This window comes from Somniosus microcephalus, chromosome 1, assembly GCF_052327205.1.
Source record: "Somniosus microcephalus isolate GS21.2 chromosome 1, FLI_Smic_1.0, whole genome shotgun sequence".
NCBI classification, from domain to species: Eukaryota; Metazoa; Chordata; class Chondrichthyes; order Squaliformes; family Somniosidae; genus Somniosus; species Somniosus microcephalus.
In genome coordinates this window covers 237,653,035-237,677,927 of record NC_140987.1, presented here as the reverse complement: position 1 = coordinate 237,677,927, position 24,893 = coordinate 237,653,035, and positions in this window count along the sequence as shown.

The following is a 24,893-nucleotide window of genomic DNA, read 5'->3' as shown; positions in this document are numbered from 1 at the left end:
GTTATTAAATCTGCGGCTAGCCTCCCTGCTGCCGTTGACGTTGAGGCTGGCTATGGTTATCTTCATTTCAGAAGCACAACCAACCCCTACTTAAACCTAACGGGGGAAGGGAGGGCGGCCGCTAGCCGACCGCCACTCCCTTAGCAGCCCGGTGAGGAATGCCCGGAACCGACACAGCTCGGACGGGCTCACGCCCGCGTCCGCACCCATGGTCTTGTAGGCGACGCGGGCCGACCCGATGAGCAGCGCCAGCCCCGACCATCTGTCGAGGGCCTGCTGGGTCCTGCGGCGACCCTGGCTCGTGGCCACAAATTCCCGGAGCTCCCTGATGGGAATAAGAACGAGGGGGTCCCGGCGAGGGGCGCGAGGTCATCCATCGCCTCGTCGGCGACGGACTCTAAGTCCTCCTCCGCCCCCACCACCGAGTCCCCGTCCTCCTCCGGGGGGTCGCCACCGGCGGCCGAACCATCCACCACGCAATGCGCATCGGGCGGCCCGGCCGCGACAGCCGGCCCCGCCTCCGCCCGGATCCCACCCCCAGGATCGGTAGCGGAGGATTCCCCCCCGGGCTCCTCTAGGGGGGCCGGGCCAGCAGGCGGCGGCGGTTCGGAGACCCCCTCCGCCCCAGGCGCCGGAACGACCGGAGAGGCCGGAGAGACCGGAGAATACAAAAACCGGACCTCCTCCAAGTCGCCCGGCGCCGGAGACACAGACCGAGGGCCCTCCTCAGCGACGCCACCGGCCTCTGACCCAGCAGACGGGGGAAAATTCTGACACACCTCGACGAGGTCGAGCAGCACCTGGGAAAAATCCGGGTCGTTCTGGGCGAGCTCGTCCTCAGACGACTCGCCCGACCCGGTCCCCTGGCCGCCCGACCCGTCGAGGGGTAATGCCACCAGCAATGGCTCAATAACCGCCGCGGGTTGTTCCGCGACCCCCCCCACGGGCAGGGTCTCGTCCCCATCCCCGGGAGGCACGAGCTGGGCAGACGCTTCTGCCTCAGCCTCCCCAGGGACAGGCGACCCCTGCCGTTCGCCCGTAATGGTGTTAGCGGTGGGGTGGGGTGCTGTGCCCGCGGCGGGCGACGACTCCCCCTGACCGGAGGGACCTTCCTCCTCCCGGTCCTCCTCCTCATCCAGGGGGTCGCGCCTTCTTTTCAGCGCGGAGGGGTAAAGGGAGGCCTCCATTTCCTCAGGGGCCTCCCCTGCTCCTTCTGGTGGAGCGAGTTCTTTGGGTCCCCCGGGCCCGAGCCCGGCCGCAGGTTCTGGCGTGACCGCCTCGGCGGTCGCGGCCACAGGCTCGGGCACGAGGTCCCCCCCACCTCCGCACTCCGCGATTATCGCGATTACGCGCTCGGGCGTCAGGGCCTCCAAATTCAGGGGGACGCCCTCCGCGGGGGGACCCACCCTACGGTTTCTGGTCTTGTCCCGCGCCTTCTTTCTGACCGGACCTCCCTCCTCCCCCCCGCCGGAGGCCTGGATGTCGTTGGCCTCCGACGACGACCGCGCCCCGGTATCATTCGATTGAGCGGGGGCGCGGCTAGACCCGGAAGGAGGAGCGGCGACGGCGCCAGCCTTGGCCACGCCAGATGACTTGGCGGCCTTGGAGGCGGGGCAGTTTTTCCGCACGTGCCCCACCTCCCTACAGGCGTGGCACCGCACGCCGTCCGACGTCCAGAAGACGCGGTACGAGGTCCCCCCGTGGAGGACCGTGAAAGCCCCGTCCGTCTCCCCCTCCCGCGCCAGCTGGATAAAGGCCTGGCGCCGGAAGGAGAAGACATGGCGAAGGCTGCTCTCCCGGAGTCCGAGCGGGATCGGGGAAATCCCCGACCTCACCTCCCCGAGTTGGTGTAGGTGGGGGAGGAGGAGCTCACAGGTGATAAAGGGCGGGACGTTTGATAACACCACCCTCTGCGCGGTGGCCTCCAGCGGGTCCACCGGCAGGAAAGTCCCGCCCACGGTGAGCCCCTGAGCGATGGCCAGGGCCACCGCCCGCTCGGACTCCAGGAAGAAGACAGCCTTCCCGTACATTTTTGAGGCGGCCACTATGGCCGGAGGGCCGACAACCCCGGCCATAGCCTTAACGCACGCCTCAATTGTCATATTGGGGTGGGTGTAGCTCTTCACCCCAAGCTTTTCAGTAATAAGTTTAAAAGGTGACGGGGCAGCAGAAGAAGCGAGAGCGGCTGTGGCTGCGGCTGCCACTCTCGCGTAGGTCCTGACTGACCCCGCCACCGGCGAAGATGTAGTCGCCATTATGGGGTGGTCCTTCTTTTTTTAAAAGAAAAAGCTACACTCACCCCAAGTCACAGGCCTGAAGGAGTTAAAAAGGCCTCCGTTTTTTAAAGTCTTCCCTTGAGCAGAGGGAGCTGTTAAATTAAAGGCCCGCCTCTCCCCTTGTTGAAAGTAATTGGGAGGGGGGCCTTCTTCCCTCGGCTCAAGTGGCAATTAGTATAAGTTTGGAGAAAGAGGTGCCTCCTGAGAGACAGGGAGAGAGAGAGACAAAGAGAGAGGGGGGGTGGGAAGGAGGGAGGCCGCAAAGGCAGGGGCGCCACTCAGGATGGCAGGTGGGTGGGTGGGTGGGTGGGTGTCGGCAGGGGGTGCACTCCCCGATGGTAAAACTAAATAAAGTCTCTGCGGGTGGTCTTCAGGCAGGGGGAGAAGATGTCTTCACCTGGGGAAGCTGGAGAAAAGCCCAGGCTCAGCCCCACACCAGGTCTTCTTGATGTGCTGGAAAGGCTTCACCCGGGCAGCTCCAGCTAACCCAGGCCAGGCAATGGAAGGGGCTTTTGACACCCCTTGGTCTTCCGGCCCGGTCTTCCTTCCTCCCCCTACCCACAATACAAAGTCTTTGGGGAATGCACCGACTGACACCCCCCTGCAGAAGTTCAAATATAAAAGGAAGTTGCTCCTACCCTCCTTCCAAGCAGTGGGTGTTGAATGCAGCTCCTCTCCCCTCTCCTGGAAAGGAGGCCAATTTGGGGAGGCAGTGATGGAAAGGCCTCTCCAGTTGTAAATGCTGGCCTCCTCTTCCCCTCTCCTCCTCTCTCTCCAGGCACCTCGGTAAATAAAGTTGGTTGATGGCAGTGGTGGCCTGGGGTCTCACCTTCCCCTCCACTCCCTGGTCAAGGCGACCACCACTTTCCACTCTGCTGCAGCTCCAACCAGCACCACAGACAGCAAGGCAGAGAATGAATAAAGTTGTGTGTTTGTCCTCTTTTTTTTATAAACCCAAAAATAAACCCTTAAACAAATAAACCCTTTAAATGACCCGATTAATCAAATTAAAATTTGGCCTCTTAAATCGATTACGCACTCCAGTCCCCGCGGCGCCCACCGGTCACGAAAGAGCTCGAGCTCGCCGGCGGACACCGCGTGCTCCATCTCCAGGGCCACCCGGCCGCGAACATGGCCGCGGAAGAGAGGGAGGCAATCCGGCCGGACGACCCCCTCGGCCGCCCGCTGCCTGGACCAATTAATGGCTTTCTTGGCCAGGCCCAGGAGCAGGCCCACGAGGAGGTCCTCCGACCTGCCCGCTCCCCTCCGCACCGGGTGACCGTAGATCAAGAGCGTGGGACTGAAGTGCAACCAAAATTTGAGGAGCAGCCCCTTCAAATAGTGAAAGAGGGGCTGCAACCTCCCACACTCGACATACACATGGAACACGGACTCCTCCAGACCGCAGAACAAACAGGCGGCCCGGGAGTCCGTGAACCTACTTAAAAACCTATTGCACGGGACTGCTCTGTGCAACACCCTCCAGGCCAAGTCCCCAATAGAACAAGGGAAGACTCCCGCATAGAGAGCCCCCCATTGGGGACCTCCGCCTCAAGGTAAAACGGCACGCCACGGCGTGTCCGGACGGCAGGCGAAGATGGCAAAGTGGAAGGTGTGCAAGAGCAGCCCGTACAGGAAACCCCTCCGCGCAGAATGGAAAGGCACGGAGGGCATCTCCTCGAGACGGCTCAAGTTGTGAGGCACCAAACCCCTAGGGGAGCTTTGGGGCAGGGCGCCGATATGGAATTCCGTCCGAACGGGAGTAAGCCCGGGCGGGATCGCCCCACGCGCTTGAGCCGCCTCGATACACCTCGTGGCGCCGGGGCGCAACCTCGCCTTCACCGCCTCGATGGCATCGACCGCGAGCCGCACGTTGCCCCACGACATACGCCGCGCCAACTCCTCCGGCGCCATCCAGCCCGCTCCTCCGCCATCGAGTAGGTCCCCGACTCTAGTCACCCTGCCAGGCACAGCCCTCCGCTCCGCCAGCCGCCCGAACTCACGGACGCGGAGGTGCGGATTCCTGAACAGCGGCTCTCGAAGGACAGCCGCCATTCCTGACGGGGGAGAGCTCCGCCTGGAGGCGACGGAGTTCCAAACCCATAGCAGTTCCTGGTAAAAGACAGGCAGCTCCTGCAGGCTGGCACGCCTGCTGCCCACTTCCAGAAACAGGAGCTGCATGTCGTAATTGAGGCCGTGCAGCTGGCGGAAGAAATACGTCGCCAGCGCACACCATCTGGGAGGATTCTCGACGTACAGGTATCTCTGCAGCGTCTGAAGACGGAAAGTCGCAGCCTGGGTGCGAAGGCACACCAGCGCCTGACCGCCCTCCCTAAGCGGGAGACTCAGAACCGCGGCAGCGACCCAGTGTATCCTATTGTTCCAGAAGAAGTCGACGAGCTTCTTCTGTATCTTGGCGACAAACGCAGGGGGGGGGATCAGAGTAACCAACCGGTACCACAACATGGCGGCCACCAGTTGGTTTATGACCAACGCCCGACCCCTGTAGGACAACACTCGGAGCAATCCTGTCCAGCGTCCTAAGCGAGCGGTGACTTTGGCCTCCAGCTCGTGCCAGTTCGCCGGCCAGGCGTCCTCGGCCGGGCTGAGGTAGACTCCCAAGTAGAGGAGGTGCGTCGTACTCCAGGCGAAGGGCCTGAACTCCTCCGGCAGAGAGTCCACCTGCCACTGACCCACCAGGAGTCCAGAACATTTCCCCCAGTTGATCCTGGCGGAGGATGCGTCCGAGTAAATCTGCTGGCATTCCCGCATCCTCCGCAAGTCAACGGGATCCGTGACCATGAGGAGCACGTCATCGGCGTAAGCCGAAAGGACCACCTCCACGCCCGGCCCTTGCAGAGCCAATCCCGCCAACCTCTTCCGCAAGAGGCGCAGGAAAGGCTCCACGCAAATGGCATATAACTGGCCGGACATGGGGCATCCCTGACGCACCCCCCTCCCGAAGCGAAGGGGCGCCGTCAAGGACCCGTTAACTTTAATCAGACACTCCGCGGCAGCGTACAGAAGTCGGATCCGGGCGACGAAATGCGTCCCGAACCCGAATGCGCGCAGAGTCCCGAAAAGATACTCGTGATCCACCCTGTCGAACGCCTTCTCCTGATCCAGGGAAAGGAAGGCGACCGACAGACCAGCCCTCTGGGAATGGTGGACCAGGTCCCGGACCAGATGGATGTTATCGTGAATGGTCCGGCCCGGGACCGTGTAGGAATGGTCGGGATGGATCATGTGGGCCAGCACGGCGCCAAGGCGAACGGACATGGCCCTGGCAAAGATTTTGTAATCCGTGCTGAGGAGGGAGACCGGGCGCCAGTTCTTAAGGAGGCGGAGATCACCCCTCTTAGGCAGCAGGACGATCACCGCCCTGCGCCACGAGAGGGGCATCTCCCCGGTCGCCAAACATTCCCCCAGGACCCGCACGTAGTCGCCCCCCAGGACGCCCCAGAACGCCCTGTGGAACTCCACGGTCAGCCCGTCCAACCCCGGGGACTTCCCCCTAGAGAGCTGGCGGAGGGCGCCGGACAGCTCCTCCAAACTCAGAGGAGCGTCCAATTTTTCGGCGCCCTCCAGGCCGACCTTCGGCAGGTCCTCCCACAAAACTCTGCGCGCTTCCTCGCTGGACGGATCCGGAGAGAACAGAGCCCCGTAATAGGCGCGGGTCTCCGCGCGGATTCCCTCCGGATCCGAGACCGGAGATCCGTCGTCGGCCAGCAGCTCCAAAAGCTGCTTACGGACCCCCCGTCTTTTTTCCAGCGAGTAGAAGAAGGGGGAGCCGCGGTCCAGGTCCTGCAGGAACTGGATCCGCGACCTCACGTACGCGCCTCGGGACCCGACGAGCCGCAGGTCCTTCAGCGCGCCCTTCTTCTCTTCGTACGCCAGCCGCAGGGCCGGGTCCTCGGCGACTTGACCGAGACGGGACTCCAGGTCGAGCACCTCCTTCTCCAACTGCCCGACCCGGGCCTCCCGCCTCTTGGTCGACCCCTTCGCGTACTCCTGACAGGAGAGACGGATGTGAGCCTTGCCCACATCCCACCATAGCCTCAAGGAGGGGAAGCCCCCCTGCTTCCTTCTCCAGCCGGCCCAGAACCGACCGAACGAATCCCGGAACCGCGCGTCCTCCAGCAGCAGGTTGTTAAAGTGCCAGTACGCGGACCCCCCCCCGGCGCGCGGCGGCACGAGCTCCGCCCACACCAGGTGGTGGTCCGTGCACGGCACCGGCCGCACGGAAGCCGCCGGAACGCAGGAGACGTACGCCCGGGAAATGTAGAGGCGGTCGATCCTGGACGCTCCTCCCCCAGACCTCACAAAAGTGAAGGCGCTGGAGTCGGGATGGAGATTACGCCAGACGTCCACCAAGTCGAGGGACCCGACCAGGTCCCTCAGCTTCCCCATCGCCGCTGGGCACGGCTGGGTACCCGTGCGGTCCCTCGCCTCGAGGGTACAATTAAAATCCCCCCCGAGGATGACGCACTCGCCCGCGTCGATGGAGCCCAAAAGAGTGGACACTTCTTCAAAGAAGCGCGCTTGCTGCGCACCAGCCTGAGGGGCGTACACGTTCACTAGATGGAATGGCACGCCCCCCAGGCGAACAGTGACCTGGAGCAAGCGGCCCGGCAAGAGCTCCTTAACCCCCAAGATCTCCGGCTGAAAATGCGGGGCCAACAAGATAGCCACCCCACTGGAAACACTGGAGAGGTGACTCATGTTGACCCCTCCTTGCCACTCCAGGAGCCACGTGGCCTCATCTCCCGGAACGGTGTGGGTTTCTTGCAGGAAGCACACTGCATACTTCCCGTCCTGAAGGACCGAAAAGTTATTAAATCTGCGGCTAGCCTCCCTGCTGCCGTTGACGTTGAGGCTGGCTATGGTTATCTTCATTTCAGAAGCACAACCAACCCCTAATTAAACCTAACGGGGGAAGGGAGGGCGGCCGCTAGCCGACCGCCACTCCCTTAGCAGCCCGGTGAGGAATGCCCGGAACCGACACAGCTCGGACGGGCTCACGCCCGCGTCCGCACCCATGGTCTTGTAGGCGACGCGGGCCGACCCGATGAGCAGCGCCAGCCCCGACCATCTGTCGAGGGCCCGCTGGGTCCTGCGGCGACCCTGGCTCGTGGCCACAAATTCCCGGAGCTCCCTGATGGGAATAAGAACGAGGGGGGTCCCGGCGAGGGGCGCGAGGTCATCCATCGCCTCGTCGGCGACGGACTCTAAGTCCTCCTCCGCCCCCACCACCGAGTCCCCGTCCTCCTCCGGGGGGTCGCCACCGGCGGCCGAACCGTCCACCACGCAATGCGCATCGGGCGGCCCGGCCGCGACAGCCGGCCCCGCCTCCGCCCGGATCCCACCCCCAGGATCGGTAGCGGAGGACTCCCCCCCGGGCTCCTCCAGGGGGGCCGGGCCAGCAGGCGGCGGCGGGTCGGAGACCCCCTCCGCCCCAGGCGCCGGAACGACCGGAGAGGCCGGAGAGACCGGAGAATACAAAAACCGGACCTCCTCCAAGTCGCCCGGCGCCGGAGACACAGACCGAGGGCCCTCCTCAGCGACGCCACCGGCCTCTGACCCAGCAGACGGGGGAAAATTCTGACACACCTCGACGAGGTCGAGCAGCACCTGGGAAAAATCCGGGTCGTTCTGGGCGAGCTCGTCCTCAGACGACTCGCCCGACCCGGTCCCCTGGCCGCCCGACCCGTCGAGGGGCAATGCCACCAGCAATGGCTCAATAACCGCCGCGGGTTGTTCCGCGACCCCCCCCACGGGCAGGGTCTCGTCCTCATCCCCGGGAGGCACGAGCTGGGCAGACGCTTCTGCCTCAGCCTCCCCAGGGACAGGCGACCCCTGCCGTTCGCCCGTAATGGTGTTAGCGGTGGGGTGGGGCGCAGTGCCCGCGGCGGGCGACGACTCCCCCTGACCGGAGGGACCTTCCTCCTCCCGGTCCTCCTCCTCATCCAGGGGGTCGCGCCTTCTTTTCAGCGCGGAGGGGTAAAGGGAGGCCTCCATTTCCTCAGGGGCCTCCCCTGCTCCTTCTGGTGGAGCGAGTTCTTTGGGTCCCCCGGGCCCGAGCCCGGCCGCAGGTTCTGGCGTGACCGCCTCGGCGGTCGCGGCCACAGGCTCGGGCACGATGTCCCCCCCACCTCCGCACTCCGCGATTATCGCGATTACGCGCTCGGGCGTCAGGGCCTCCAAATTCAGGGGGACGCCCTCCGCGGGGGGACCCACCCTACGGTTTCTGGTCTTGTCCCGCGCCTTCTTTCTGACCGGACCTCCCTCCTCCCCCCCGCCGGAGGCCTGGATGTCGTTGGCCTCCGACGACGACCGCGCCCCGGTAGCATTCGATTGAGCGGGGGCGCGGCTAGACCCGGAAGGAGGAGCGGCGACGGCGCCAGCCTTGGCCACGCCAGATGACTTGGCGGCCTTGGAGGCGGGGCAGTTTTTCCGCACGTGCCCCACCTCCCTACAGGCGTGGCACCGCACGCCGTCCGACGTCCAGAAGACGCGGTACGAGGTCCCCCCATGGAGGACCGTGAAAGCCCCGTCCGTCTCCCCCTCCCGCGCCAGCTGGATAAAGGCCTGGCGCCGGAAGAAGAAGACATGGCGAAGGCTGCTCTCCCGGAGTCCGAGCGGGATCGGGGAAATCCCCGACCTCACCTCCCCGAGTTGGTGTAGGTGGGGGAGGAGGAGCTCACAGGTGATAAAGGGCGGGACGTTTGATAACACCACCCTCTGCGCGGTGGCCTCCAGCGGGTCCACCGGCAGGAAAGTCCCGCCCACGGTGAGCCCCTGAGCGATGGCCAGGGCCACCGCCCGCTCGGACTCCAGGAAGAAGACAGCCTTCCCGTACATTTTTGAGGCGGCCACTATGGCCGTAGGGCCGACAACCCCGGCCATAGCCTTCACGCACGCCTCAATAGTCATGTTGGGGTGGGTGTAGCTCTTCACCCCGAGTTTTGTGGTCATTAGGCGGAACGGCGACGGGGCAGCAGCGGAAGCGGGAGCGGCCGCGGCTTTCGTCGCCACCGCCGCGTATGTCCTCGCCGGCCCCGCCGCCGCCGCAGATGTAGACGCCATGGTGGGGTGGATTTAAAATAGCTACACACACCCCAAAAGTCACAGGCCTTGAAGGTGTTTAAAGGCCTCAGGGAAAAGAGTCTTGAGCAGAGGGAGTGCAAATTAACTGGGCAGCCTCTCCCCTTGATGATGTTAATTGGGAGAGGGCCCTTTCCTCCCTCTGCTCAATTGGCAATTAGTATGTCTAAAAAGAGATGCCTTTTGGAGAGGCAGAGGCAGAGAGGACAAGGAGAGAGAAAGAGGGGGACGGGAAGGAGGGGGGAGCCGAAAAGGCAGGGTCCCCACTCAGGGTGTTGTTCGGTGGGTGGGTGTCGGCAGGGTGTACTCCCCCGATGGTGTAACAAAGTCTTAAGATGTTCTTCGGGCAGGGGGAGAAGATGTCTTCACCTGGGAAAGCTGGAGAATGCCCAGGCTCAGCCCCACACCAGGTCTTCGCGATGTACTGAAAGGCTTCAGCTAGGCAGCTCCAGCTATCCCAGGCCAGGCAATGGAAGGGGCGCTTATTAGTGGTGTGCGTGGCCTAGTAAACTGCAAGAGACGCACACACAGACACACCTTGGTCTTCCGGCCGGTCTTCTTTTCTCCCCCCACCCACAATACAAAGTCTTTTGGGGAATGCACCGAATGACACCCACCTGCAGAAGTTCAATAAAAAAGAAGTTGTTCCTACCCTCCTTCCAAGTAGGGGGTGTTGCGTGCTGCTCCTCTCCCCTCTGTCCCTCTCCTGGAATGGAGGCCAAATTGGGGAGGCAGTGGTGGAAAAGCGTCTCCTCTTGTCGATGTTGGCCTCCTTTTTCCCTCTCCTCTTCTCTTCTCTTCTCTCTCCAGGCACCTCAGTTGTAGATTGTTGCTGGTTTGTGGTAGTGGTGGCCTGGGGTCTCTCCTTCCCCTCCACTCCCTGGTCAAGGCGACCACCACTTTCCACTCTGCTGCAGCTCCAACCAGCACCACAGACAGCAAGGCAGAGAATGAATAAAGTTGTGTGTTTGTCCTTGTCTTGTCCTCTGTGCCTCTGGCCTCACCTGTGTGTTGTTAAAGTATTTGTCTCCTGTCTCATTTGAATAATTATGTCAGGTGACCACTCTGGCCTGTATTTAAGCTTCCTGTTTCCTGTCCTCTTTGCTCAGTCCTGGGTTCGCCTGTCTGCATGTAGCAGTGCTCTTGATTCTCTCTGTGTTTTCGAGTCTCTACCGAATCTCCTTTCGAGTGTTACCCTGTCTCTATGTTCTTGAGTCTCAAGGAACCATCTCTCGAGTGTTACCATGTCTCTGTGTTTTCGAGTATCAAGTTAAGCATCTTTCGAGTTCTACCTGGCCTCGAGTCCTTGGATAGGTTTCCTGCACTTGGGTCCACTACCGAAACCCTAGTAAAACGGCCCCGTGAGTGCATGGCCCCGTGACAGTAGGACTGAGCCATACATGGACCCAGCAGAAACCAACCAGCCAAGGTTTGAAACTCTCGAGTTAATTTTCGAGCTCTCTTGAGCAATATTTGGTCTCCTAGGAAGAAGACTCCCCGCTGTGTTTTTGTGTTTAATTTTTGAGTCTCCTAGGAGGAAGACCCCCACTGTGTTAAATTTTCGAGTGAACTTTCAAGTCTCCTATGTTAAGTGAACTTTCAAGTCTATTGGGCCTTCATTGTGTTAAAATTTCGAGTGACCTTTCAAGTCTTCTGGGCCTTCGTTGTGTTAACTCTCTAGTTAACTTCCAAGTTTCCTGGGCCTTTGTTGTGTTATACTTTCAAGTCAACTCTCAAGCTTCTTGGGCCTCTACTGTGTTAGACCCCCAAGTGAACTCTCAGGCCACCTGTTGGCCTTCATAGTGTTAGATTTTCGAGTCAACTTTCAAGTTTCCTGGCCTCCCGTTGTGTCCAACTTTCAAGTCAACTTTCAAGTTTCCTGGGCCTTCATAGTGTTAAATTTTCGAGTGAACTTTCAAGTTTCCTGGACTTTCATTGTGTTAACTTTCAAGCTTCCTGGGCCTCTACTGTGTTAGACCCCCAAGTGAACTTTCAAGTCTATTGGGCCTTCATTGTGTTAAAATTTCGAGTGAACTTTCAAGTCTTCTGGGCCTTCGTTGTGTTAACTCTCTAGTTAACTTCCAAGTTTCCCGGGCCTTCGCTGTGTTAAATTTTCGAGTGAGCTTTCAAGTCTCCTATGTTAAATTCAAGTGAACTTTCAGGTCTACTGGACCTTCATTGTGTTGAATTCTCTAGTAAACCCTCAAGTCTCCTGGGCAAATTAAGTTTTCAAGTTCTCCTGGGCGAGTTAAACTTTCAAGTTGTCCTATTTTGTACCGATAAACTCTCGAGCACACTTGGGCAAATGTTTGGTCTCCTAGGAAGAGGACTCCCCGCTGTGTTTCTGTGTTTAATTCTCGAGTCCCCTAGGAAGAAGACCCCCGCTGTGTTTTGCTACTTTCCTGGGCAAGTTAAGTTTTCAAGTTCTCCTGGACAAGTTCAACTCTCGAGCTCTCCTGGACAAAATAAATTCTCGAGTTCTCCTGGACAAAATAAACTCTCGAACTCTTCGGTTTTGGTATCGATAAACTTTCGAGCTCCCCTGGATAAGAAACTTTTGAGCTCTCCTGGATAAGAGTCTCGAGCACCCCTGGATAAGAAACTTTTGAGCTCTCCTGGATAAGAGTCTTGAGCACCCCTGGATAAGAAACTTTTGAGCTCTCCTGGATAAGAGTCTCGAGCTCCCCTGGATAAGAAACTTTCGAGCTCTTCTGGACAAGATAAACTTTCTAGTTCTCCTGGACAAGATAAACTTTCGAGCTCTCCTGGATAAGATACACTCAAGTTCTCCTGGACAAGTTAAACTTTCGTGTTCTCCTGGACAAATTAAACTTTCGAGCTCTCCTGGACAAGATATACTCTCAAGTTCTCCTGGACAAGTTAAAACTTTTGAGCTCTCCTGCACAACATAAACTCTCAAGTTATCTTAGGCAAATATTTGGGCTTTTGCTGTGTTTTGTGCTGTTAAACTCTCGAGCGCTCCCGAGCTCCCACTGTTTTTTGTGTTTAATTCTCGAATCACGCTAAAAATAAAGTATAAAAAGAAAAGAAAAAAAAATTGTGATCATCTTAGGCTTATGGGACGTCAGGTGCCGTCCCTAAAAGGGGGGGGTACTGTAACGGCCCCGTGAATGCACGGCCCCGTGACAGTACTGTAACGGCTTCAGCGGCACTTCCCTCTGCTCGCCGCCTGAGGGCGGTTTTTGAGGCTTCGGTGCGCTGCTGCCGTACCTTTGGGCCCCTCTCCTCACCTGTTTCTCGAGTAATTGGTCTCATCAGAGTAATCAGGCTGTTAATAAAGTTGTTCGGTTTTTGTCCCTGTCTTGTCCTCTGTGCCTCTGGCCTCACCTGTGTGTTGTTAAAGTATTTGTCTCCTGTCTCATTTGAATAATTATGTCAGGTGACCACTCTGGCCTGTATTTAAGCTTTCTGTTTCCTGTCCTCTTTGCTCAGTCCTCGGTTCGCCTGTCTGCATGTAGCAGCTCCCTTGAGTCTCTGCGTTTTCGAGTCTCTACTGAATCTCCTTTCGAGTGTTACCCTGTCTCTATGTTCTCGAGTCTCAAGGAACCATCTCTCGAGTGTTACCATGTCTCTGTGTTTTCAAGTATCAAGTTAAGCATCTTTCGAGTTCTACCCGGCCTCGAGTCCTTGGATAGGTTTCCTGCACTTGGGTCCACTACCGAAACCCTAGTAAAACGGCCCCATGAGTGCACGGCCCCGTGACAGATAACAAGATCAGCAGGACATTAAAAACAATGAAGGTCATTCCAGACCAGAGATGGGCCTTTACCGGCCATCTAAAATATTTTAAAATATAATAACTACCACGCTGTGCTCCCAGCCCGCCAAAAGTTAAACAAAGACTAACCTGATTTTGGGCGGGAAGTGGAAGCTTCTGAAGGAAAAGTATAATTGGAAGACTGGGGTAGGAATTCGGCAGTTGAATTAGTAGTTGAGTTTGGCAGTTGTTGAGTTGAGTTGGAGTTGAGTCGAGCTACTTTGGAGCGGTGGGGTGAGCCTCAGCCTTTCGAGCTCAGCCCTGGAGCGTTGGCAGCTGGTCCAGCTTTTGAGCTGGGTAAAGAGGAGCTGGTTTGGCAGAAGATCAATGAACTCCTCTCCACCATCGGAAGAAGAAGAAGAAGACTAAGCCGCCATCAAGAAGACCGTTCGAGCCGGCGTCCCGCCCCGGGGTCATACATCGGGAGATCATTGACCAACCCCGGGCCGTTGACGAAAACGAGAGGCCCTCTCCCGGCTCGGGAGAAGAGACAAAAACAAACGACAGAACCAGCCGGTGTCCAGCCGTCCCCGACCCCCACCTCAGGAGAGAGGTGTGGCGCAGCTCGCTAGGGTTCCACAATCCACGAGGAGACGGAACGACTGAAGGGATCAAAACCCAGACTTGTTTTCAAAACCTGATAATTCCTAGTTGGATTGGTGAGCATGTTTCTGGCCCTTCACAATCAGATCTAGATAGGTTTAAGGGGGTGGACTTAAGGGTACAATTAACATGAGTTGTTGTCCCTCGATGTTCCGTGTGTTTCCTTATTTCATGATGATCTTTGTAGAGTAAAAGATGCCTGTATTTGCCTTAGTTAGTATTGTGTCATTATGATTTGTTTGTATTTTTTCCCTCCCATGTAATCTCTTATCTGCTTGCATTTGATTTATTTTTCCTTATGCAATAAAATTTCATTTTGTTTCATCAAACTTGGTCTACAAGAGTTTTCTCTACATTGTAGTTCCTGCCCCTAAGTCCAGAGTATAGAATCTAAGGGACGAGTGGGTCAAGCCACTCAAGGTTTTACTGTGCAAGAGAGAGAGGCCTCTAGAGAGAGAAACCTCTGCGATCTAAAACCCCTTACAGAAAATGGCGACCGCAGCAGGACACTGGCAGCAGGATTGCAATGTAGTAGATCCGAGTTTGAATGGTCGAAATGCAATGGATGAGAAGATAGCGGATTATGTCTTTGGCAAGGTAAATCTCACTAAGCAGTGGATTTCTGATCTCTTACTGGATGGGCATCCGGTGGACGCAGCCATTAGGTGGACAGAGAGCAAAGAGCATAAGAAGTCAGTGGAGAAGGCAGTGTGGCTGATGTGTTACAAAAGCAGGTCCAGATCTTGGACTGGGTCATTGTAGCACAGGCAGCCAGGATCACAACCCAGGCAGCAGAGATAGAGGAAAAGGCCATGGGTGGGGAAAAACTCATCACAGCGCTTCAAGCGCTGAATCAGGTACGCCAAGTGGTAGCTAGTCAACATCAGGCTAGGATAGAGTACCTGGAGTGCCAGGTTACTGAGGCAAAGATCAATGAAACGAGGATCCGGGAGAAAAACGCCCGCCTCGCACAACAGCTAAGAGCGCAGGAGGAGAGAGTAGTGGAGGTTAAGGCAGCTTACAAGCTAGCCCTCGAGCACGGGTTTGAGAGCACAGACCACGGCCCCTGCCAAAAGACCATAGAGGACCTAAGAACGGCCCTGGATAAGGCGAAAGGCATGGTGTGTCTCATCAGCCCGAAAGCCAGTCACATGGACTTTTTAAAGGAATCAAAACAGTCGATTCCAGCTGAAGTAGTTGTGGTCCCAGCCACCGAGCCCTCAGCACCGCCGAGCTATAGTGAGACTTGGCAGGAAAAACAGGGGGTGGTAAAAGAGGAGGTAGCCGAGGTGGAATGTGAGAAAGAACAACCACTGGTAGCAAAACCGGGACCGGCACCAATGTGTCCCTCTCGGCACCAGAGGTTTGGCCCCAACGCCGCCAATGGCGATTTCGGACCCCACCAGAACCAGCTCGGGGTGCCCTACGCTGCCCCACAATTAAGGTCCATGGTGAGCCACCTCACACGACTAACAGTGAAGGGAGATCCCTCGATTCATTTCAGGGAGATAGAGGAAACAGCAGCCATTAATGACTGTGATGATCAGGAACAGGGGAAACTGTTGCTTTTCTCCCTGGATTGCACAATCCTTCAGTGCCTCTCAGATGAGAGTAAGAGGGGACGGAAAGGGTATACGGATCTCAGGGAGGAAGTTTTAGAAGTGATGGGAGTAGACGACGGTAGTCCGTTCGAACGTGTAGAGGGACCGTGCAGCTATCTGGAGAACCCCCACGGGCTTTTGCAGAAAGGCTGTGGCCAGTGTATCGACGCAGCTGTCCGGGTATGCCTGAATGGGCAGCAATGAGCGACGAACAGCGGGTTCATTGGCTCCATTGCTTGGTTACCAACAGCTTGCCAGAGATACGGGCCCTAGCCAGGTCGTGGTTTGATCCCCAAGGTCCCGGTGTCACGGAGGAGACGGTGCTCCGTCAGCTCAATGTTGCGTACAAGAATTCTAGAGGTCAGGAAACACCTCCCCAGAAGGGAAAGGTGCATGAGGCAAAACCCGCAGCCCCAAGCAAGAAGGAGTGGCGTCAGGAGGGGAATCGCCCTGCCCAAGCCAAGCTCAATTGCTACGGGTGTGGGAAGGATGGACATTGGCGCAAGGACAGTAGAAATCTGTGGAAGGATAATAAAGGGAAATTTCCCACAGCCCAAGCCCAGACTCCCGCCCCAGCACCAGCCCAAACTCAAGCCGTAGCTCCTGCCCCAGCACAAGGAGCTAGTGCAGTTATGGATCCCGCTGCGATTGAATCAATCATAGAGACAATGCGGTCTCTGATGATTTCACAGGGGAAAATAGCTGTCACCACCGGTCTTGTCGTGCCCGAAACTAGAGTTGGCGCAGCCCATCTACCTGTGTGCGCTGCGATATGATGTATGGAGACGACCCCTCGTGGAGATGGAAGTGGAGGAGGTAAAAGGGACCTATCTGTTGGGTACGGGAGCATCGTGCACCGTAATCCACGCAGATAACCCCACCGCCTCGCCTCTGTCCACCGGGGTCCCGTACCTTCTGTCGGGCTTCACGGGTGAAGAATAGGCTGGCGCACATTCCCTTCCCCTCTCCATTCATTTAGGACAACTCCGCACCACGTTGAAGTGTACACTAATGAAGTGGGAGGTGGGAGGTGGAACGGGAGTCCTGGGGTCTGATTTCTTGGAGGCCCACGCGATCCACGTGGACCTGAGAAATCATTGTCTCTGGGGAGCGGGTACGAATGTGAAAGAGATAGAGAGTGTTAAGGAAAAACCAACGAAGGCGCGGGTTGGCCGGCGAGAAGTAAAATTCTTGGGTCTAACCCTATGCGCTGGCAAGAGAGCCATAGACCAGGAGGATAGACTGGAATCGGTTAAAAATCCACCGGTCCACGCCAGTCGCGCCGTAGAGGTGTCCCGACGCAACAAGTGGTTTCACATAAAAAGGTGCAAACTGTTTAAACCGGGTACAAGACCATCAGCAACCGATGCCAGGTCTGAGGGTAAAGGTCCTCAGCCTGAGGCATGCGATGAGTCACAGACCACACAAGCTGGCGTTGTAGCCTGCTTGGAAGGAGAAGCTGTCCCACCCACCTGGGGGGAGGCTTCCCCTATGGCCTGGGACTCGGACGAGGAGGGGCCCGAACAACAAGGTCCCGCCCTCAACACGATTCTGGAGGAGGTGGAGTCGGAGGACGGAGGTCCCGCCCTCGACTCGAGCGTGGGGGAGGTTGAAATTGGGGGCGGAGATCCTCCACCTGTAGGGACAGTTGAGGAGGAGTCGTCTGCCACAGACCCAAATCCCAAAGGGGCGGAGCCTGAGGGGAGGGAGCCGAAGCCCACAGTCATGGAAGAGCCACGGGCTGTGAGAGCTAAGGTCCACTCGCTAAGGGAGCCACGCCCAAAGTATTTTCGCAGGTCGACTCGAACGCCTCAGTCAGTAAAACCTTGGCCGGAGTCCCCCGCTCCCAGTAAACGCCGACTTGAGAAATCCTTGACAAAACGCAGTCCCCGATTAACAGCAAAAAGGCTGCGGGGAACCCAAGCCACAGGTCACTGCAGCCCCGCCACAGGGAGCGACGAGCTGCAGTCCAATCAGGGATTAGGCAAGCCGCCCGGGGACGGGCGCCGCTGTACATAAGTTAAGTTTAAGTTTAAGGTGTGTAAATATTAAAGTGATTAGAGTTTAAGTAGTTTTGAAATCTGCCCAGTATGTGTGTAGTTTTGGATCGAGGTCGAAAGACCCGATCATGCCGTCACCTAAGCCAGAATCTCTCGGGAGCCTGGCTATATTGTTTAAACTGTTACAGGAGCCAGAAAAGATGAGAGGGATCCTCGTTGCGTTCATGACAATCGGATGGAGCTGTGCCTATCGGGGCCGCACCAAGGACTCCACAATATATGGGTGCTCTGGCAACAGAGGCCCCGTTGCAGCTGATGGAACCGGCCCACGGGACGCTGAAGAGACTGCCGTATACTTCCATGAAGGAAGATGGCCAGGCTGGCTGGGGTTGAACTCTACTGAATACTCCAGCCAGACGGGGTTTGCATACAGAGTAACGTCTCTGATGTGCCCCAGGGTGAGGGTCATCGCACCCAAGATCAGCGTCACCGCTGGGATGAAGATTTGCCTTGTTTGCAACGGACAGGTACCTTTGAATCATTGGTGGTGGCTGCGCAAGTTGAGCAGCACCATGAAGAACTCCACTGTGGAGTGGGAGAGACTGGGTAACAACACCCATCGGACTATTACGGGAACTCATGGGGGGTTGAGTGTCTGTTGGGACAAATGGTGGGAACCAGATGAGGGGATCTACACCTGCATGTGGGGTTCAGAACGCGCTTGCCCCACAGGCGTCTCCATCTTTTTCCAAAGGCAGTGGCAGGATGCTGGACAAGGAATGAGGTGGGATGTCAGCACATGGGCGTGCGGAGTCCCATACTCTCAGATCCCAGTAAACACCACTGAGCTCATCACCCGACCCCGCAAGCCCCTGCCCACAATTCCGGTAGCTAAAGCCCTCAAGGAAGGGTGCCCCACCACGACAAAGGGACCCGGGAACAGATTGGTATTGGTACCACAGGTCAGGTACTGTACCAAGGGGTCCACTACGCGGTGGCTTCGGTGATTTTAAACCTCACCGAGGTACGATTGCCAGAGTGGTGCCCCAGGGAAACGGAGCAACAATACCAGGTCCTGTTAACAAACATGTTTAAACAGTTTTACGAATTCGACTTTGCCGATGTCGACAGAGCCGAATTGTACACCACACCACATGAGGTCTTGGACAGGATAGGGAGGCAAAGAAGGGGTGCAGTAAATGATATTTTCACAGCTTTTAATGCAGGAACTTCCGTCATCAACACACTGGATGATGTGGAGCTGCAAACCCAAATCAATGGTTTGAAAACACAGTTAAGAAAGATACTGACTGACGAGAATAAGGTAGTGGGTTCTGAGTTACATGAGGACCAGGCCATGACACTACACTTAAAAGAGATAATAGCTGAGCTGGAGAAACACGCCAAAACGGTAAATGCTCTCATCAGGGAGGATCGGAACGCGTCCGATCAGGCTGCGCAGAATGAAGCTTGTGTGCTGTACGGGGCGTGGTTACTGGGCGAGGGCCGCAGTAACCTGGAGGATTTGAAACAAGGTTTAGTCCCCTCCTGGATCAGCAACAAGCACCTCGCAGCCCTCCACCCTTTTGAGAATGCATTGAGTCCGTGCCAGCTCAGACTAGCTTCAGAGGCCTACCCAGTCCCAGTGGACTGTGGACGGTCTAATCACACCATTATGGGTATAGTGGTAAGAATGCCGGTGATGGGAAAGACAGCTAAACCCGCCCCGGTATACAGGGTGGAGAACATTGGAGTCATTCAGGGGGGTGCACACATTTGCTACACAGGGGTCCCACCTTACGTCATTCGATGGGAGCATGCAATGACGGGTACCGACGTCTCGGGGTGTCAGAGCCGGGGAGCACACATCATCCTGTGTCCCCAGCACTTGAATGCCCATTCAAAACCACAGTGCGGGTTCAGAACTACTGGCACGAAGCCTATAAATTGCACCATGGAAACAATGGCACAAGGCCATGTGCCCCCGCAGGTGGCATATATAGGAGGTGGGGCATACCGTGCCACCACTGCAGCACCCCACTACCAGCATGGACAGCACGGTTGGTGTCCGGTTAGTGACAGCAGCTTCTGTTTCAAGCCCAGGGCAGAAGTTCAAGTGGCCCAAGAGCGAATTGTCCCCATTCCTGAACCTTCCACTGGTCACATCACTGTGAAAGAGAATTTCACTGATCTGCAGCGTTTCGTTGCACATTTTGGATATATCATTCCCCCTCTCCCTGAACACCTCACCAAGATATTGGCCCAGAACTTCGTGTCGGGGGCTTGCCGCGCGTGCAAGCCCCCGATGTGCACTTACCTGGCGCGCCGACATCTGAAACCTGGCCCGCAGTTGATTTCCTGTCAGTGGCCCGGTTCTGATGTCGGCGCGCTGTGCTAACCTGACCCAGCGGCATAGTTAGTGCGATGTGCCGGCTGGGATCAGGTGAGCACTGTTCAGCCAATCAGGGGAGGGGAAACTTCATTCATAAGTTTGAGAGTAAGAACTGTCAAACTCATGAGAAGTACTGCACCCCAAAACACTACTTAAACATTAAATAAAAATTTTTAAAACATCCCAATCATTAAATTAAGTATAAATAGGTTAAAAAAAATAATTTAAACAATAATTTTTTTTTTTGAAAAAAATAAATTTTAAATAAAAAGGGTCTAAAACTAAACTTACCTTATTGTAGATTCTTTAAAATAATAAACCTGTGGAAAAAAAAATTCTAAATTGCACTAAAACACCACTTACCTGTAAAAATAAATATTTACGTGTGCTTTTTACAAGCGTAAAGACCGGAGGCCTTTACACATGCGCAAATCCCCCAAAACAGAGAAAATCCAAGACGCACGCGCTGGCCCCTACAGCGAATGTGCTAGCCTCTTCACCTCTTGGGTTAGAGGAGAGGAAATGCCGGTTTTCAGCGCATGCGCTGTGCATGCTGAAAACCGGCATTTCCTCCGGCCAGACGCGTGAGTACCCCTTCCGTACTCACGCGTTTGGGGAGGAATTACTGCCCCAATAAAAGCCATTGTTGTTTCACAGAAACACTTCTACACACTGGAGCAGAAGACTTTAGAGATAGGGGCAGATATATTGGACATAGTGACCCCACCGTGGTGGGACCTGTTCACTAATATAGAAGTCCCTTCTTGGATTAGGATAGCGTCCCACATTCTTGTAGTGTGCCAGGTTGTCATTTTAGTTTATTTACTGTTTGTACACTCTAAAAAGGTCAAACATTCGCAAAAGTACGAGAATAGAGGGGAATGGAGGGAGCATTATGTGCGGGTAGAAGAAGAGACACCCGTTTAGATTTTTGCTGCTTTGTATAAAGTTAAAACTTTCCCTCCCTCCTCTGTATTATTTTTGATATGTATTCATGTGCATTGTAATTTTCGTGCGTGTACTTTCATTCTTATTGCATTTGAATTAGATGTGTTGTTATTATTAAAAGACAGTGTGTATGCACCAGGTGATGTAGGGGTATAAGGCCCCCTTTCACGCCTGGAAGTAAGTTGTCAGATTTTAACTCCAAGGTATTGCCATCTGTAGATGCTCAATGTACACTAGATTTTTCTGAAATGGGAAATGCATGTGTCGTGGGGTCATAGGTAGGTAAATACTGGGGATGGTTTGAGTGTGGAAAGTCAGAAAATTTGGCTCACCCAGAATTATGATACTCCAAGCAAGTTACAGTATCATCAGGGGAGAGTGTAGGATTCGCAAAATTGAACTTTATATTATAAAGGGCCAAATGGCAGAAGAGGACATGATTTTTAAAGACTGTTTTAAAAGAAGCCCAGAAAAAGGGGCATACAAAATGGCCACCATACCACGTGACCGGCTTATTGGGACATTTTAAAATGGTTCCTGCGAATCCTCAGACAACTTTGTGGATTCAACCCACAGTAAGTTCTGGAAGCCGTTTCTGAGAGAACAAAACCAGACACCAACCTATATATATGGATTAGATGCAGATCCAGTCAAGATTGGCCTGGAAACAGAGGCCATCTAAATGTTGACCCAGACAAAAGGGGACAATTTCATATTCATGAGAACAGCACCAAGGACTAGATAACGAGATCAGCAGGACATTAAAAACAATGAAGGTCATTCCAGACCAGAGATGAGCCTTTACCGGCCATCTAAAATATTTTTAAATATAATAACTACCCCGCTGTGCTCCCAGCCCGCCAAAAGTTAAACAAAGACTAACCTGAATTTGGACGGGAAGTGGAAGCTTCTGAAGGAAAAGTATAATTGGAAGACTGGGGTAGGAATTCGGCAGTTGAATTAATAGTTGAGTTCGGCAGTTGTTGAGTTGAGTTGGAGTTGAGTCGGAGCTTCTTCGGAGCAGTGGGGTGAGCCTCAGCCTTTCGAGCACAGCCCTGGAGCGTTGGCAGCCGGTTCAGCTTTTGAGCTGGGTAAAGAGGAGCTGGTTTGGGAGAAGATCAACGAACTCCTCTCCACCATCGGAGGAAGAAGAAGAAGACTAAGCCGCCATCAAGAAGACCGTTCGAGCCGGCGTCCCGCCCCGGGGTCAAACATCGGGAGATCATCGACCAACCCCGGGCCGTTGACGAAAACGAGAGGCCCTCTCCCGGCTCGGGAGAAGAGACAAAAACAAACGACAGAACCAGCCGGTGTCCAGCCGCCCCCGACCCCCACCTCAGGAGAGAGGTGTGGCGTAGCTCGCTGGGGTTCCACAATCCACGAGGAGACGGGACGCCTGAAGGGATCAAAACCCAGACTTGTTTTCAAAACCTGGTACTTCCTAGTTGGATTGGTGAGCATGTTTCTGGCCCTTCACAATCAGATCTAGATAGATTTAAGGGGGTGGACTTAAGGGTACAATTAACATGAGTTGTTGTCCCTCGATGTTCTGTGTGTTTCCTTATTTCATGATGATCTTTGTAGAGTATAAGATGCCTGTATTTGCCTTAGTTAGTATTGTGTCGTTATGATTTGTTTGTATTTTTTCCCTCCCATGTACTCTCTTATCTGCTTGCATTTGATTTGATATTTTTCCTTATGCAATAAAATTTCATTTTGTTTCATCAAACTTGGTCTACAAGAGTTTTCTCTACATTGTAGTTCCTGCCCCAAAGTCCAGAGTATAGAATCTAAGGGGCGAGTGGGTCGAACCACTCAAGGTTTTACTGTGCAAGAGAGAGAGGCCTCTAGAGAGAGAAACCTCTGCAATCTAAAACCCCTTACACACTGACAGTCAGGGGCATAACTGACTGGGCGCACGCGCCACCCACCACCCCCTACAGAAAATGGCGACCGCGGCAGGACACCGGCAACAGGGTTGCGATACAGTAGACAATGGTTCGGATGAGCAAACCATGATAGAGGAAAGGATTTCTGATGATGTGTTTAGCAAGGTGAATATCACTAAGAAGTGGATCACCACTCTGTTAAGGGCTGGGCATCTGGTAGATGCAGCAGCTAAGTGGACAGAGGGAAAGGAACACAATAAGTTGTTAGAGAAGGCAGTTTGGCTAATGTGTTTTAAAAAGCAGGTCCAGTTTTTGGACAGGCTCATTGCAGCACAGGCAGTCAATCTAAGTGAGTCAGCCCTGGAGATCCAGTATAAGGCTCTAGCAGGGGAGAAGTTAATGGTAGCTTTGCAGGCCTTGAATCAAGAGAGAGTGCATTTAATGGGAGAACACAAGGCCCAGTTGAAATACCTATGTTGCCAATTCACCGAGGCCAAGGGAAATGAGGTAAGTTTGCGGGAGAAGAACGCCCGCTTGGCAAGGCAGATTAGGGAACAGGAAGAGAAAGTACAGGAGGTAAAGGTCGCTTACAAGCTAGCGAGAGAACAGGGGTTTGAGGTGGCAGAACATGGCCCCTGGAAAGAGCGGATAGAAAATCTGAGCCGAGCCCTCCGGAAGGTAAAAGGCATGGTATGCTTCATAAGCCCAAAGGCAGGTCAGGCCAATTTTATGTGGAACGAGGGGAGGACAGTTCCAACATCACCGGTAGTGCCCAGGGACGACCCGGTTGAGGGACAGGAGATCTCACGACCACCACCCGTAGCGCCAAGTTTCAGTGAGGTTTGGCAACAAGGGGGGGTGAAGCCAGAGGCGGAGGTGGAGGTGGAACAACTCCCGCCAGAGAGGTTGGATCCGGGACCGATGTGCCCAGCACGGCATCGGAGGTTCAGCTCGCCCGTCAATGGCGACGATGAGGGACCCCATCAAAACCAATTTGTATTACCCTATAGCACCCAACAGCTTAGGGCTATGGTCAACCATATCCCGAAGCTGTCCGAAAAGGGAGACCCCTCAATCCACTTCAGGGACATAGAGCAGGCAGCCAGCGTCAACGACTGCGATGGCGCTGAGCAGGCCAAGATGCTGCTATTCTCCCTGGAGAGTAGTCTTCTCCAATCCCTCTCTGACGAGTGTAAAAGGGGGCTCAAAGATGCGGTTCTGGAGGCCATGGGGATGAATGAGGGAAGACGGTCCGGCTCGCAGGGGAAACCCCGCAGGCTTTCGCGGACCGGCTGTGGCCGGTGTACCGGAGGGCCTACCCGGGGGCGCCGAACCGGGCGTGCCTGAACGGGGATCCCCTGGCCCATTGGCTCCATTGCCTGGTGGCGAACAGCATGCCACAGGTCCGGGCCAAGGATGAAGCCTGGTTCGACCCCAAAAATCCCCAGACCAACGAGCTTACAGTGATCAGGCAGCTAACTCTGGCCTATAAGAACGGTAGGGGAACCGATGCACACCCACCCAAGGGGAAGGTGCATGAGGTAAAACCCGGACTGTGCAGGAAAGCATGGCACCAGGAAGGGAGTAACCCCCCCAAAACAAAAACAAATTGTTACCGGTGCGGGAAGGAAGGTCACTGGCGGAAAAAGTGCAAAAACCCTTGAAAAGATAACAAGGGAAAGAATTCCACTGCCCCAGCCCAAAAGGCGGGGGTAGGAATCCCTCCCGCAGGGTTCGAGTCACTTTTGGACACCATAAGGTCCTGACTGACTGGCCAGGGGAGAGTAGCAGCTGCTACCGGTGCTCTGACCCCATCAGCCCCATCCAACCCACAGCCGTGACTCGAGCCAGCACAGCCTGTTTACCTGTGTTCTCTCCGATAAGATGAATGGAAAAGACCCCTTTTGCAGATGGAGGTAGAAAAGGTGACGGGGACCTATCTGTTAGACACGGGGGTATCATGCACCGTGGTCTACTCAGCTAACCCCACCACCTTGCCTCTATCTAGCGGGGTCCCATGCAGTCTGTCGCGGTTCACAGGCAAAGAACAGGCTGGCTCATTTTCCATCCCGCTCGCCATTCGGTTAGAACCGCTCCAAGTGGACCTATGTCCTGATGGAATGGGAAGTGGAGGGTGGAAGGGGGCTCCTGGGGGCCGACTTTATCGTAGGCCACGGGATCCTATTAGATTTTGAGAAATCACTGCCTGTGGGAGGCAGGTAAAGTAAAGATTGGTGAGATAGTAGTGATCCCAGGAAAGGAAGGGAAGGGGACCCTCTGCACCATGAAGCCCAAAGAGGAT